The 13546-nt window shown below is 44.1% G+C and overlaps 1 protein-coding gene across 1 annotated transcript in view; it reads left to right on the forward strand.

Moving 5' to 3' along the window:
• Positions 1-1426: 1426 nt before the first annotated feature.
• LOC119393559 (dermonecrotic toxin SPH) overlaps positions 1427-13546 on the forward strand; it is a 31243-nt gene continuing 19123 nt past the window's right edge. The window contains exon 1 of the mRNA XM_037660652.2: positions 1427-1554. The gene's annotated coding sequence lies outside the window, so the exon portion shown is untranslated. The remainder of the gene's footprint in view (positions 1555-13546) is intronic.

A 13546-nucleotide genomic window follows, 5' to 3' on the forward strand; every position in this document is an offset into this window, starting at 1 on the left:
ATTTACATTTAACACTTCTACATTTACAGCTAATGTTTCTGCTGCAGGTTTGATTATGTACTTCGCGAGTGCGTCCTCGAGTGGAAGCTTTTGCTGTGTGATGTCTCATTTAGTACGTATGACATGGCAAGCAGCGATAATAATTACAAAATCCTGAAACGTGACCGTTGTAGCGACAGTCAGGTCGCGCCACAGTGGCTTTATAAACATCGAGTGAACAGCATGGTAGACTACACTGACTGCATAACTGTCACCGCTCCCGCGGCCACATCAGTGACTTGGCCTTGTTGATATTAGTTCATTATTATTAGCGCACAAAAAGAGAAGAAAATAAAGCAGTTGTACAGAGCAAGATTCGAAGCCGACAATCGCTTTGAAGGCGCATGAAACATTAACATTTAATCGTTAAGGAAATCGAAGTAATTAGGTGTTTTTCAGAGCTAACCACTCCTCCATTTATGAATAACAGAACGCATAAAAAGCTGTAAAGCTACATAATGGTTATACATTTGCGGAATCGTATTGTTCAGTATAGTTCGCGCATAGGCTACGTTTATGCACTCATCGAATGATATACAGGTGGTCGAAATTTCCGGAGCCCTCCATTACGGCGTCCCTCGTAATCATATCTTGGTTTTGGGACGTTAAACCCCAGATATTATATATAAAATCTACCTTGAGTTTGATGCTGACTTCCCGCTGCTTGACTTCCCGCCATATTTTAGATCTTCAATGAAATACACTGTGGGGTTCAGGCCACCTAACCTGCGCTGTAGATTATTAGATGTGCTTATTTATTTGCAGGTAAAATGAACAATAATCATTGTTGGGTTTTACGTCCCAAAACGGCGGAATGATTATTAGGGACGTCGAAGTGGAGAGCTCTGGAAATTGTGAACTTCTGATGTTCTTTGATGTGCATCTAAATCTAGGTACGCGGGCCTCTATCATTTCGCCTCTATCGAAATGCGGCCGTCGCGCCCGGTATTCGGTACCGCGACCTACGGGTCAGTCAAGCAGTCGAGAACCATGATCACTAGACCACATTGGCGGGTAAGTAAAATAAACGGCTTAATAGTAAAGACAGCTTAAAAGACGGCTCGGAATTAGTTTTGATTAGCCAGAGTTTTAGTAACGTGCGCCCACATCCCGACATATACCGGGGCATTATTGCATTGTATCCTCGGCGAACGGCGGTCACCGCTACTGAAATATAAACACCCTATTTTGAGTTCAAGTAGCAAAACACCACAGCAGCTGAGCAAGCGCGGCAGCTTTTGCTATTGTTACTCCTTGTGCCGAAAGCCGGAGAAATGAAACCGTTCGGCGCAGGTCGTACAGTGCATACACAATATTGCTGTTGACTCCAGCCACTTGACGCTTGCATTGTGGATTATATTCTAGGGGCAACAAAGGGGTCTGTGATGGATCACGGTGCAGCCTGGCAAAAACAAGGACGGACACGTATGCTTGTTTAACATATTTGTGCTTGTGTAGGAACAGGATTGGTCTACATCAGTCTCAAGCAGCTACCGATTTTGATGGTGTCTAAAGGTACGCACAGGCATTATATAGACTATTTTACGGGTGGCTTTCGGTGTCGCCATGTTGGGCTGTTAAACTTGCCGTTTTTTATCTTGAAAAACTAAACGACAAGCGCTACGCTGGGCGTATACGCTTGAAATAGGTTGGGTTGGCGCATTCGGCGTTTCCTGACCTTATCAGTTCACGTCGCGAAGTACAAAAGCAAGAAAACATTCGTTTAACAGCACAAGGTGGCGGCTAGACATGTGCGCCGGACCCAAAATCACCGGCAGCGGCGCGCCAGTGTTTCCACCTCCGGCGGCGGCGCGTGAACGGCGCGGGGTTCGTCGGACCGGAGGCGGCGCGGCACGGAGGGGGAGGGCGAAGCAGTGAATGCGATAAGTACACGCCGTAATTTTACATGAACGAGGGTTAGCAGCTAACTCTTTTTGCTCCGATCTCATTTAACTCTACAAAACGCTGGCGTATGGCAATACGGCTGCTCCCGGGAGAGAAGCGGTTTTCGGTCAGTTTGCCATATCAGTGGCCCGATCGCGAAGCAGTGAGATCACGGCGCTCACAGCGCGTAGAAGGTATACGAGCCGTTCGCTGGGGGATGTCTGCCGAAATAGCGCGCGTGCCAGCGCTCTCGACCGCGTCCTTATATAGTCAAAGTTCACAGTTGCTGCTCGAGTTACGCAGTCACTCTCCCCAGACATCCCTTCCTGCTCCTTCGCCCAGCAAATGACGGGCGGGGCGCTTCCTTCTGCTTGAGGAGCAACCGACGCCAGGCCTCTCACGCGGGTTGATGTTATTCCGTGTGACGGAGATAGCCAGCTTGTTTCATCTCTGCTTTAGCCATGTTCCTTACCAACGCTCGCGAGCTTTTACTCGCGGGTAGAAGATACAATGCGCGGAGCGATGTTATCGATTTAGAGTTTATACGGAACATGACGGCGACGGTGAAAACCTGTCCTGAGTCTCCATACAATTGCTAACGCAATAAAAATATACAAAAAAACGTCGAAGCGGGCTCGCCTTTTTCCTGGAAAGCTGCATCGTCTCCGCTGTAAATAGTGCGTCCTTTGGAAGAATCATGTAATCCGGCGCCGTTTCCATTGGTTTCGTTCTCGCCTTCAATACCCTTCTTACATGAGACATCTCCTCTCCACTTATTTCTTCATAAGGCACGCGTACAATGTCAGCACCAAGCGTTGAACGTATCATGATTTCGCGCTTGTCGGCTACAGACTGTTATCTCTGCATGGCGGCCGCAAACGCACAAAATGGAGCGAAATCAGTTAATCGCACACGATAGTCGTGCGACAGAAGCAAGAGCGGGCGGGCTGCTGCATAGCAAAGCAGGTATGGGAGACAATTCACAACTGTTATTTCTCGTATATGGACCAATCGAGGGTATGTACCCTCATGATGTCACGTGAATCACTGTTCTGGCATCACGAAGTGCACCAAAAGACAAGAAACGCCAAGAGAGAATAACGCGCTGGGTTTTTTTTTTTTTTTTGTATTTTCAGAGACTGTTAGAGGCCCTTTATAAAAACAGGGCGTGCAATCACAGACACAGGAGAGTAGTCAAGACACCTGAAACGCCGCTAACAACTGAAAAATCTCAAAGCGGCGGAACCGAAGGTAGACACAAATATTTATCTGCGCATTCCCACGTAGGAGGCTACACCTATCAACCAAGTACGAGTAGAGGTCTACGTGAGAGATATCTGTTCACGCTGTCGACTTTTCTCTTATGTCCGAGTTTCCACGTCATGTCTTCTTAACATGCATACCTACCAACTAACTCAGCCATATTCTAAGTTTGCCATTCTCTTTAATTATGTATTATTTATCAATTTACTCGAGTACGAATGAAAGGAAAAAGTGTACTAACGCACCGAGATAGATATATTACTTATCTATTTTATTTATTTAATATAATATCTGGGGTTTAACGTCCAAAAAGAAAACTCGATATGTTTTTTTTTTTTTATTTATGCACAGTGTACTAGGTCCAAGACTCCAAGAATATGCTATCCAGCGAGTTGGGTCGTCGCCCTTTAAAGTGACACTAAAGAGCAAAACGACTTTTTTCATATTAGTAAAGCATTCTTTCACAATACCAAAGACGCCGCGCTTGCTGCGAGAAGACGCTTAGTAACCGAGAAAACGCGCAAAAACAAAATGTGGGTGGCGACGCCACCTGGGGGACATTATCCCCAAAGCATGAAGTTAAATCACCACAGAAGATGCCGCAAGTTATTTTTAAAGTTATGAAACATCACTTTTGTATTACCTTTCACACCTTGCTGTTTCTTCACGAAGTCTACCACCCACGATGTGTTTGTCTTCAAGCCGTAATCTTCTACCCAGCTGCAGGCGTCTTGTTCATCAGTGGTGTTCGCCCGAACCACGTCAACGTCAGGCGATGAACTGTCATTGTCTTTAACGCATTCGATCGCGCGGCGCGCCGACATCTCACATGCGCTGTTTTCCGTGGTCAAAGCCCTGCAACGCCGGTCAACCGGCGTTGCAGGGCTGCGAAATGCGTTGGCAAGAACAGCCGCGAAAGAAAAATAATAAAAAAAACACAACGCACACTCGAACCCACGGCGATCACGTCTTGCGGCAACGTGAGATCACAAAAAACACTGGCGACAACACATATATTCACGTGAAAGCGTGTTCAGCGTTAAAAAAAATGAACAAAAGCAATCAGTCCAACACAACAACGATTATGTCTTGCGACAACGCGATGGCTCAAAAGACACAGCAGACAGCACAGATATTCAAGGGCGAGCGTGTTCACTGTTAAAAAAAAGAAAAAAGAAACGCACAGTAGAACACAACGGCCGATCGCGTCTTGCGGCAGCGCCAAGGCACAAGAGACAGTGGCGACAACACACATGTTCATGGGCGAACGTGTTCACTGTTATAACAAAACAAAATGCACAAAGCACAGTCGAACCCTACGGCGGCGACGGCGTCTTCGGTCAACGCGAGAGCAGTAGCAGTTCACAAGCACAGGCGGCGACGAAAATTCCACGGGCCCGGCAGCCGCGTTCACCGTTTAAAATTCCCGCGATAGGTACCCCGAGGAGGAGAGTGGGAGCGACTAAAAAGCCACCAAAACATGCCCGCGTTGCCAGACCACTTTTTGGTGCTGTCCCTAGGAAATTCCAAGCGAGATGTACCTAGCCTAGTCTCGTGGCTCCGTGCTGCGTGCGAGACGTTGATCATGCGATTTAATCATGGAAATGCAGGTGGCTTGATTTCATGGACGCACGAATAAAGGTGCATAACTGCTGCTTTCTTTGGGAAGGGTCACTTTTTGACTAAGGGGCACGCAGTTCGCAAGGAGGGAGAATCAGTTTTGCTTCAGCTCAATCACATCACAGCGAGTGCAGGCATAGCCGCACAGGTTTCATTTTTGTGTTAACCTTGCTGGCGTATCAAGCGCATTAGTTTACGAAGCTGGTTCTTTTTGGACGGCGAAGTTTGAGACATGATCGGAACAGCTAGCATGCTATATATTCATATGAGCTGCTGTTTGGGCCTTGTTTTGTGATTCCAGAAAAGCCAGCTTTTCCCAAAAAGTGCCTTGGAAAAACGTTTAGCTCCAATATTCCGTGACAGTCACCGAATAATCAATATTATTGCTTGTTTTAAACAAATGCTTGCGGCGATCGAGCCACCACGCGAACGAGCGTCATGCCGAAGCCGGCCTCCCTACTTGGAGCACAGTATGTGTGTACTAGGAGGCGCCTGCAGCGATGCAGATTGCTTATTTTCTCATAAGATCAGTGGAGTTCCCGGTGCCTACCGAACACATCGTGCTGATGGATCTAGGCCATCCTCAACCGATATATGTCGCATATGAATGCATGGCTCCCATATCGCATGCGTGCGCTATCAAGCCGATATGTGAAACACCATTGTGAATAGCTTTTTTTAAAGACGATAGTCTTTCTTGGGGAACATAAACGCAGAAATTTTTGGTCTGTCTTTTTGTCTATCTGTCTGTCTTTCTGTTTGTCGGCACGTCCCTCGATTCAGCCACTCGGCCAAAGTTGAACCACTTGCCCAAGGGCCAGCCATCGTGAACGGCTGACTAGGTTCATACTTGTGTACATTGTTGATCAAAAAGCAAACATTACGTATATCTGAGGCGCAACATCACTAGGTAAGTATTAGGTGGTGTGTTCCTTTAATAAAAAATACATAGATACGTAATTCTAGAGACCCTAGTTTCTTAAGCTGCGCTGAAAATGCGACTGCGCCGAAACTTGGCTTCCTCCGTGCCCTCTGCACGAGCTCATTGTTGTGTTTCGGTTTCGGTTCAGTATTGCACTGTACGAATGCCATGGGGCGCCGCTCTGGCATTCCTGCTTTACCCAGGTGACGTGAATATAAAAGAGTGTGTGGAAAGTACTCGTTGAGTGCGGACATTTCTTCTGCTTCGGCGCTTCGCGGCAAACCGCGTGTTCGGGCTGGCTGGCGTCCCCGCCGGTCGCGTTGGTCACCGCCGGTCTTCGCCTGCTGCTGCGCCGGGACTACCAGCCCGCAACACAGCATTCACGTTTCCCGACGTATTGCCAGATGGCGTTGATATCTCACGCAGCGCCTCTTCTATCGTCTTTAGACGACATTTGTAGCGAAGCACGCAGATACGCGGCCAATTTTTGCCTAGCTGTTCTTTATGAAGTATTTTTTTTTTCATTGCAGTGCTTTTCACATATCCTATCATCAGTGAAAAGGAGTAGCCGGTGCTATCTCCTAAATATCATATAATAAAAAAAAGTATTCGTTTACGCTAGGAAAATCAATGCTCCTCACCACATAATGCTTCGATGAACCGACCAACGTGTTAGGAATGCACACTGTCGGCTGTAAAACTCGCATACATCGGAATCAAAGGGCATCGCTAAATAGTTCGATAAACCCGTAAATAAAAATGCAAAGAACGCCTGTCTGAAGCTTAAATATTCATTCTAGAAAGATCCGTTGATGGGCTAGTTGGTACATGTCTTGATATATACTGAGTATGTGCAGTTCAATGAAACGAAGACAAGAGAAGACACATAAACGACACAGCCAGTCTATGTCGTTTATGTGTCTTCTGTCTTCGTTTCATTGTGCTGCACATACTCAGTATACATCAATAAATATTCATGCGTCTCGGACTGTCCCTCGAGACAATTGTTCGTTCTGAAGCTGCTGTGAAGCCGTTAAAGTTTTCCCATTAGTTACTTTTCATCAACCTGCTTGTGTGAAACGTGTAAGTATCGGACCAGACAGCACTTTGCGCCACTGAAGCAACCTCGCGATACTCTTTTCGGCAACTAATTGTAGCCACAGGTAGCTAGCTTCACAGCGTGGCATTTAGTTTTCGTCGCATTACACCCTTGTGTAGCGGTAAAACTTACAAAGTAATTCCTTCATTGTGGAGTGCAAAATCTGTGTTGCGCGCGCCGCCCATATTTTGACTCGTACCCTGCTTGTTTACGCCATGCTTGCACTGCCCCTTGGATTCAATGCACTATATATACGTGCTACATTATATATACGTGCTACAAGATGACAGATTCACTATAGTCAGCTTTATGACATTGCAGCTGTGTTATGCCACAAAGCATGTACTGTGCATCGACGATTCGTTGTGCAGCGAAGCCCACCAGCAGGTAAATCGTAACTGCCACATACGTTACCTGATGCTTTGTCTTCTTTAATTACAAAATAGGCGCCCACTGCAGTCGCCGTACGAGCACCCAAACGTCTAATAAATGCGCAAGTGCATAGCAAAGGTTTCTTCAATTCTTCTACCTGCCACGCAAACGAATTAGCAGCAACCCTCTTCATTAGAGAACAGACCAAGCCACTTCTTGTAAGTGTCATGGAGAAACTTAATTATGCCAACAGAGATTATTACAAGAAACCAATGAATCAGGTGGCCTGAAGCGTCATCGCATAGTCAACTTGCTACACAATTGCGACGAGGCGCCGCTACGGATGTCTACTTCAAACGCCAGCTTAGTCGTGTTTCAGGTCAAATAATAAATGCGCAGATGATGGATTTCTTAGCGCTGCTGATAGTCTTAACAATGTGTATAAATTCAAGCGTACACTCGCGAGGTAACATGAAGCAGGGCATACACAGACATTTTAACGCAACGCTCGCTCTCGAGCGCCTCAAGTTTCACTTCACTTGACGACTGTCGAACACATCGGATCCGAAGGGGATCGCGAAATAATTCGATATATCCATTATCACAAATGGAAAATACGCCTGTAAGCTTTTAATATTCACACGTCTCGGATAGTCTCATGAGATGACTGATTCCTTTAAGTTGCTTCGAAGCCATAAATGTTTTATCAAGCACTTTACGGCAGCGAACCTTTCTCGGCCACGAAGGGTTAGAGCTTCACAGCGTGACGTTTAGTTTTCCTCGCATGACGCCACTGTGCAGCGGTGAAGCTTAACAAGTCGCAAATCCCTCATTCTGGAGCGCACTGAGTTATACCAGGCGCTTACATCGGAACACCACTGATACCTTGAAGAGTGAACTTGTTGGCTAGTTGGTTCAACATAACTTAAGGGAGCAGCGCGAAAGACAGGGACAGAAAAGGCACACATACACACACACGTAGCGCAGTACGTGTGGTTATATGTGTGCCTTTTCTGTCCCTGTCTTTCGCGCTTCATCCAAACTGACAGAGTCGATGACGTCGTAATTGAGGCTGCTGGTAGTCTTAGCAATCTCAGTCACTTCTAAACGAACACTCGCGAGGTAACACAACAAAGCATGACACAGATACACAAAACCTTTAACCATCAAGTGCCTCTAACTTCAAGTTTCAACTCGGCCTCTCGTTGCATCGTCAACATGTCTAGGGAATTTCTGGGTACACCACGCCGCTAGTTTTGCTCGGCAGCACAAGGTAGCCAACATGAAACATGCTTACACCGCTAACATTGGGCGATGTTTAGCTGGCTTTTTAGTCTCGTGCGAGGAGAGCGCGTCGTCGCGTCGTGGCGGCCGTTGCTAGGCGGAAGTCCGCAGCGGCGTCCCTGTGTGCGCGCAGCCAATAGCGCGCCGCTGCCGTTGCCATGCGTTGAGCGCTCTGGATATTACAAACATGCCGCTCGGGTACTGTACATGACTCCGAGGGTTACACAACCTCCTTTAAAAAAAGCCGCAAACGCAGTGACAGCAGTGTGACCACTAACTTATATCTTTATTATCTTCTTTTTTCAAATCCTGAAACGTGACACCTATGCTTTTTGTTTACTTTGAATTTCGACGCACTCATAATAATTATTTGTACAATAATAAAAATATGATCGTTGGTGACCCATGTGTGTTTGTAAAAGAGAGGAGCTGCAGATATTGCTACATTTAAGCTAGAGATACTTTTGGCAACAATGCTCCTTCTCTTTACACAAGCTGACTAGGCGCAAATAGGCCTCGCTATGCAGTGCTCTGAATCATTAGTTTTAAACACAGATTAAAAGGCACTACTTAAGGCACGAACACAAGCGTTTATGTATGTGAGTTATTCAGTGTTCTTTATCTTGTCATTCTGTGGAGTCGTTTAAAAGCCGCGAATCCGTACCAACTCGCATAATAATGAGTTTTACTTAACGTGTTCTAAGTAATAATGCCGAACAGCTGGCACTTTACGTAGGGGGCTGAATCCATGTAATACCACGTCGCATTGGCCGCTCGCAAGGCTCACACAGGCCTGTCTTATAGCTCGATTCTGGAAACATATTTAAAATTCATATTATTCTAGAAACGCTGTCGTTGTTCCCAGAGACTCTTAACTACCGTATTGCCAGTGATACATTTGCCTTGAAACGACGCAAAGCTACATTTTACTATTCGTTTCGAGAGGCTCATCCCAGAGCTTTCGTTCCCTGCCTCAGAGATCTGAGAGAGAAGTGCGAATGCAATGTAATCAGCGAAGGCTCTCCTATTAAGCCGGTCACATCTTACAGACATCCTTCAATTCTTTTTTTTTGTCAACTAAGCTTAATGTGCTGCTTCATTCCAAGGTTTTCTTTCTTGCTTCTCTGTATTCGTTTTCTGTTTGGTTTACTTCAAACCCTTCATCATGAAATAATAAGCTAAAAAAATTGGGCTAATATCTTAAGCTAATAAATTATTTCTATTTCTCTATCGAGCCATGCGCTTTGGTTTCTTAGCTGTCAGTGCGTCCTACTTATAAACAACTTACGTTTTTGTGGCGCTAAGAGATCTATCGGGAAGGATCTATTAAAACAAATAATATCTTAGAAGTCTACATACCTTACGCGTGGAATAGAAATATCCAATCATAATGCTGTCTTCCGCTCGGTAAAAAAGTAAGACAGCTTCTGGCGTACATTTTTTTCTTTAGTTTAAAAAATAAATAAAATAAAAATGCTTACAATACCGTGAAACCTGAAGTATATGTATACTATATAATTAATTGCGTATATATCCTAGGAAAAAAGGTATTTTGTGTCTTATCAAATTACCCCTTTCCAAAAGCAAGAGCACCATAGATCCAGTGCGACATAAGCGTCACATCTAAATTATGCTCCAACCGCCCAACAAAAGAAAATGCGCAGTTGGTAGATTGGGTAATTATGCCAAATCATTGGTGGTGCCTCAGCGGCTAAATAACCATGATGCCGTTATTTCCTAGGAGAATGACCTGTTGCTGCGTATATTAAAGATTCATGTTTAAAGCAAAGACTTTTTAAGTGCACATAAAACGAGGACAGAAGAACTAAGAATTTGACAGGACAGCGCTTAGATGAGCTAATTGGTGAACATGAATGTTCACCAACTGGCTCATTTTGCCGTCTTGTTGCAATATATGGGAAGAAAAGGAAAAGGGTTATTCGGCTTCAGCTGTTAACTTTCCCTAGAGATCAATCCGAAGGAATAAGTACAATAAACATCTTATTTCTTACAGCTGTCAAAAGTTATGAAGTTCACACGCTTACCCACAGCTTTTCTCATCACAATTCTACTTGCTCAGGGGGTAAGCGCAACGTTAGAACGTACTAATTGTTCAGATAACAAAAAATTTAATCTTAAAAATCTGGGGGTTGTATCTTCTTTAAACCCGGCCATGGTCATTTTGTCCAACACTATGCATCTTGGCAGCAGCAGGTCAAAAGAGATTGTTTTAACAACCATAAACCCGGGTGTCCAATAAATTCTTTGCCGATTAATACCATCTGTGGGGTCAAATGAAAATTGTTCAGAAGCAAGCTTTGCTGGAGACACTTACGATTGCGTCCTCCGTTTTAAGTCATCATGAGCAAACGTTAAGTACGTTTCTGGTGCTTTTGGGCAGTTTCTATGGCTGTAACGCCCAAATGTATTGCGTCATATTTTAGAAAGATATGTATTGTTTTTTTTTTAGGGCGAAAGCCTTAGATGCCTCATAATACACGAAAATTGACTGTCGGCGTCAGCACGAGTGATACAAAAAAATATCGCGCGATCACGTCGCAGATCCCATACAGATGTCGTGTTCGTGTCTTTCTTGTGTGTGTTCTTTTCACTATAGCGGTAGAATGTCATACTGTAAGCAATACCGACTAGACCAAGAAGTTCTTCTCACGTCACATATCACCAATATTTGTGACGTCACCATGTCGTCATCAAGGCGTCACTCTGACGTCACATAACATGACGATACATCATGACGTCATCGCTTGGTCAAGGGTGGGCCGATCTCGGAGGCAGTGCAAAACCATGTGACGTGCAGAGAGCATGCAATGCCTCCGATCCTGGAGCCAGTGCAAAACCACGGTCGATGCAGAAAGCTTTTCTAGGGGGGCTGGGGAGAATCAATATATCAGCTGAGAAGGAAAATAAGAGGGATTTCGCCTTTTAGTCGCATATATATATATATATATACATATATATATATATATATATATATATATATATATATATATATATATATATATATATATATATATATATATATATATATATATATATATATATATATATATCATCAGCGTTCTTCCAGCGTTCTTCCGCTGGAATCATCCAGCGTTCTTCCGGCCATCACAAATATGGCTGAAAAAATTTCCACGTTTTCTTGAAGTTCGAAACTCGTTCTGCTTGTTTATTTCTGTTGCCAAAAGTTTTCCCGCCTATTTGTGAGAGTCTGTAGTTTTGCGTCGACTGAGCTAAAGGGCATCAAACAACAATTTTTTCAAAGGACGTTTATGGAATGCACTCTATAAAATGGTATTTCCGGCAAGCTAATGAAGTGACGTAACTGCAAAAATAATGACTTATTTATGTATATAGATCCTTCGAGGGCTTTTCGCACGAGCAAAATTGAATAAAGTTGCAAAGTTTGATATTTTTTTCCAGGAACAAGGCAAACTGAAAGGGTAGAAATGAGTTATGTACTGGTGGCCTGTTTGACATACTACAAAAGAGAAATAATTCAGTCGCTGAAGATGTAGCAGGTCGTCTGAAAAAAATTGCGAATTTCCCTTTTTTTGAGAAAAGTTCTGTATTCAGCATCAAAAAACTTGCCTTGCTGCACGGACTAAAAATGTGCACGATACATCATTTTAAAGCTCTATGTATTAGCTGAACATAGGCAAAGTTACAAAAGGGTATTAATTTTTTTAACTTGAGGAATATTTTTTTGAAATTTTGTATCTCCACCAGCTTTTCGCCGACCTAACTCAAGCGGCATGAAGCACTCACAACGGCTATCTTCAGTCCATGCCCACTGACTTGGGATGCAGACGTCAAGCATGGTACTGTCTATAAAGCAACCCCATTTCCTTTTCCATTGCTTTATAGACAGTACCATGCTTGACGTCTGCATCCCAGGTAAGTGGGCATGGACTGAAGATAGCCAACCGTGACGTCGACGTCGACGAAGACCGCAGGCGACGTGTCCAAGATGAAACTCTTTATATGGCCGAACTTGTGGCTGAGAAACGTAAAGATAATTTGCAGCAATATACCACGGTATGCACTGATAGGGGCGAACAGAGCGTTGGCCGTCGATCAACTGACAAGCGGTCAAGCGCGTCGGCTTTTATGCATGTGCCGTAGAATATTCCAGCGTTACCGCTGGAACATCGCAGCGCGTGCCCACAGCTTTGTGGGTGAAGCTTCAACTCATGAAAAATAAGACGCGCGGCAATATATATATATATATATATATATATATATATATATATATATATATATATATATATATATATATATATATATATATATATATATATATATATATATATATATATATATATATATATATCTGTACTTTATTGGACAGTCTTCTACCCCCGAAAAACATATGGTACTGACGAACTACATAACTTTTCCCCTATGCAATCGGGAAATCACTTCCGAAAGTGTAATGAAAATCTATGACACTCAATCCACGGTGGGTCTTAGGCGTCAAAAATAGCCTAACGTTGGGAGCAGGGTAGTTCTCATGCCATGCCAGTGCACACTTGGCAATATTCAAAATACGCACTGTTTACCACGTCACCTAAGGAAAAGTGACCTACGCACGGCTGCTCTTATTTTTAGGCCTGAAATTAGATATTTGTTATTTGTTTTTGGTGCGAAATACAAGTAAAAAATATCACGAAGAAGTGTAATGGAATGAGCACCAAATGAACATTCCTACATAACTTGATCTTTACTGTCACCTTTATTCGTTCGCATCTTAGTAATTATTAACAGAAAAACTTGGAGGACATTAGAGCTTGGCCCTCAAGTGTAGAACGCGATAGCATAATCGGGCCCCGTGGGCGTCGTATTCTTAACTGCTAGCCTCGCTTCGGTTCTCGGTGCATGTTTCAACAGTGCCGAAAGGAAACGAACGTCGGTGCGCGTAACGTTGGCCGTTTCATACGTTTCAAACTAGAATGCCTACTGCAAGTATAGTTGCGCAGTGCTCACTACGCCATAATTCAGCCTTTTGCGAATCAGCGAAGGGCCCACTACGCGTCCGTAATGCG

The sequence above is a fragment of the Rhipicephalus sanguineus genome, chromosome 5 (assembly GCF_013339695.2).
Source record: "Rhipicephalus sanguineus isolate Rsan-2018 chromosome 5, BIME_Rsan_1.4, whole genome shotgun sequence".
NCBI classification, from domain to species: domain Eukaryota; kingdom Metazoa; phylum Arthropoda; class Arachnida; order Ixodida; family Ixodidae; genus Rhipicephalus; species Rhipicephalus sanguineus.